Here is a 3,830-nt window from a genome sequence, read left to right on the forward strand (position 1 = left end):
ATAAACTGGTATTTGGTAAATATTATAGTTTTATCCTTTTGGACTTATAAAGATAGCATCCCCAATTTACGGCCTCACCAGTATTAGATTGTGGGGTAAATTTGGCAGGTTCTAAATATCAATCTTATTTATTCATGTCAATTGTCATAATTTGGTGAATGAAGTGAATTCAAAGGAAGCTCATTAACACTTGTTTAATGTGTTTATTGGTTTAAAGGGAAAGAAAGGATATGAAAAATTCACATGAGAACAATTTAGATCGATCCTTATATGCTAGAAAAATGGTTACGATTTAATGGTTCTAGCTGCCTTAGCTAGGGATCTATTCTAAACAATGAAGGAAAAAGGTGAAAGTAAGTGTACTCAGAGTATGCATTCATTGCAATCTGTGCCAGCTTCTGCAGTAGCACATGAAAGACACTTCAATAAATCACCATGGTGTATCAGACAAAATTCAAGGAGTGATCTGAAACAACTTGCAGAGCTACCTATTAGTATAATAGATCATGAATCTAAATCATGGGATGAAAATATACATGTGGATATAGGCCATTAGTTTGATTCTTTTAGAATTCACCATGATTATTGTGCATTAGATCAAAACCGTCCAGCAAATAGAGCTTTGTGATTGCCCTAACTCACACTTATCTAACTTGATAAGATAGCAACATTGACAAAAAATTTCAGTTTTCACAACTATCATCAGTCATTCGAAACCACAGATATTGGATCTGTAGCACAAACTCGTAGTTGGCTTGGGGACCTTGGAGATATTAGCACTGGGTTTACAATAGAATTATTTCTCGTCTATTTTTAAAAGTTGGGAGACAACATTTTTTTTGGGGCTCTTTTGGCTTTAGAAAAATTCTGTGGTGTTGTTTTCCTTAAGACATTTGGTGCCTTTGTGGTAATAAAGGTTCTCTATCTTTATTGGGGTACATTTCATTATGTTGACACTATTGTGCCAATAAGACTTGGTCAAATGGAGTTGCCACTTCATGATCTAGTTGTTGTTGGTTTTTTGATGTATTTTTTAGTGTCAACTTCATTGGTGCATTCCTTGTGGTCTCAGGGTTGATTCTTGATACGAAAAGTATAACATAGTTTTGTTTTAAAAATAAATTTGTGTGAATCCAATCTGGACTGGAGAGCAGAAAACAAAGCTCTCTCTATGGAAGAGTAATAATATGTAAAGAGAGAAACATGGAAATAAGACATTTCTGCATTTCATAGAGAAAGTTGTACTCGGTTGCATATGAGTTTGTTTGTTTTAAATATTGCTCATTAAAATGAAAGAGATCAGTGTCATTATTGGCTGTGTTGATGACAAGTAAATCTTTGGGAGTAATTGAATCTATCCCCAATTAACTTAGTTTTTAGATTGCTTCCTACGTTATGGATTGGGTAATTAATGGGGTGCATGTTATTACATTACCTTATAATTTTCTTTTCATAGTTTTGGACAACAAAATCTGTCATAAGAAATCTGAAATGTTCTTTGATTTGGGCTGCACACAATGAGACTTTCTTAGCATTTTCTTGGCATCCAATATTATGGTTTTGGCTGCAAAAATCAATGTTAAAAAAATCTGGAAATACTCTTTTATTTAGGGTTGCATAATTGACTTCCCCTTGATTATTAGAGATTGATTTTGTTGGCTATGGAATGGGCTGAGTGGAGTCTTTAAAAATATTCATTATACTTGTTATGGGTGCTTAGATCTTTTTTGTTCTTTGAAAGAGGTCTAGATTAAGCAAACAGAATGTCAATATCTTTTTTGGCCCCTGTATGATCTAGTATTTTGATTTCAAGTTGAGCTGTAAACCATTCTAATTTTATTTGACATTGTAAGAATGGAGAATGTTGACATATTGAAAATATCATGTTGCAGTGTCTAGAGGGATTCAACTACTTACTAGATTGTCTTGTTCAACCTTTCAAAGTAAAGATCTTCAAACATGCACGCATGGCCTTAGAGATGCTGAGATCATAGAAAGTGGAACCGTTTGTAAGTTATTTTATATATTTGTGTGTGTGGTTAACATCACCTCATGGGATTTCCTTCGACGGTTATCTCAGATGTCATATTCAGACATGAATTCCCTGTTGTGATACAACATACAACCTGTTGGGATGCATCATACCATTAATTGGATGTGTTAGATTACCCAATTCAACTTTCAAGATTTTTATATTTGAAGCATTTAACATGCTTCTTGGGGAATTGAACTTCGATCTTCATTAGGAAAGCCTCAATGATTTATTTTTTGTGCTCATTTCAATTGACATCTCATGTTTTAAAAATCAGTTTTTATTGTTAGAAAATATTTCTTCTGTGCATATTAATTTAATTCACTGAATTCATACTTTTTTGTTTAGATGGTGGATCAACGCAAAGGCTGAACATTTCAAAGGATTAGCAAAATACATATTCCAATTCACTGTATGTATCCATATCATAGGTTCCAATTAGTTGATTGTTATCTCAAATTGAGTCATTAAATCTCACCATTTTCATGCCATGTCTTCCTCAGCACTATCATTCCTTCTCTAAGATTCTTCTCCTCTTAAAGCTTATGATAGGTATAATTCCTCTTGTCCCTTTTTTGGAATTTCCTGTAGCTTTTGAAAAAATTGTTTTTTCTTTTTTTAGAATAAGGCCAACATTTTTCCATCTTCAACTTTGACTTTCACTATCTTGACTTTGCATGGGAAATTAATTCCCAGATTTTTTTCTATGTAAGGTCTAGTGTAAGGGTAATCTGCATGACAATATAGACAAAGATGAGTTTTTTAGATGACTCAGTGAGTTTCTTTTTTGTTCCTTGAAAACAATCCGTATTTTGTAGTTTTCACAAAAACCAAATAATTTCATTGGTTAGAGCTTGCAAAAAAAATATTAAATTCTTATTCAACTCTTTAACAAAATCAGACTAGAGTTCATGCAATGAAAATTTGTCGAGTCATTAACAAATATTGTTTTTCAAAAAGTGGTTATCATGATAAATCTGTGGTCCTTTAAGAAATAATTTGTTCCAGCTAGGGCCTCAATGTTGAAAGATCTTGTATCTTATGCAATCTAAACATCTTTGAACATTGAGGTCAACTGGAATAGATTATTCTTAAAGGAGCATAAACATTTCATGATAACCTCTTTCTGAAAAATAATATTTGTTTGTGATTACAAGAAAAATGTACTTAAATGAATTGTATTTTCAACGGTTGTGTATGATTTTGAATAATCAATGTGAAAATGATTTTCCAAATGTTACAAGAGTCTGGGACTGTCTGATTTTGTGATAATAATCTTAGGTGAGCAGATTGATGCCTTCTTGAAAATTGGAAAAGCTTATATAAGAGAATTCATCATGAAAATATTCAAGGAGCTGAATATTATTATATATTGTGGGCTATAGAAGAAAGTTGTCTTTTCCCTGAAAAGTAAATGATTATTCCAGATATTACAAGAGAGGATCTTCTTTAATTACCACACATCTTGAGATGAATGTATGGGAGGGGCTGAGGTGAAATCTCACCCTCCACTCACAAGCATTGGCAGGGATCACTGCGGAGTTTATTTTTCTTTTTCCATAAGTGATATGTGTTTAGATTTTCTTTTAGTTACCATAATATTTTGATATTAAAAGTATTGGTGATTTTGGTAATTGGTTGTGATTGAGGAAGATTATAGGAAAGTATTCGAAAGAAGGAAGATGGCCCTGAGGCAATTTTTAGGATGGTTGAATGGGGAGTTAATGAGATTAGATGCAAAAACCCTACTCAACAATGGTGCAACAAACAATTGGCATCTTCAGTGTTTGCAAAGCTC

At 32.8% G+C, this 3,830-nt stretch overlaps 1 pseudogene; it reads left to right on the top strand.

Annotated features, from left to right (window-relative positions):
- The first annotated feature begins 281 nt into the window (after positions 1–281).
- On the top strand, positions 282–1,078 carry LOC149545218 (uncharacterized; annotated as a pseudogene).
- The last annotated feature ends 2,752 nt before the right edge of the window (positions 1,079–3,830 follow it).

Source organism: Cupressus sempervirens, chromosome 7, assembly GCF_028749045.1.
Source record: "Cupressus sempervirens isolate cs-2001-9-10 chromosome 7, ASM2874904v1, whole genome shotgun sequence".
NCBI classification, from domain to species: Eukaryota; Viridiplantae; Streptophyta; class Pinopsida; order Cupressales; family Cupressaceae; genus Cupressus; species Cupressus sempervirens.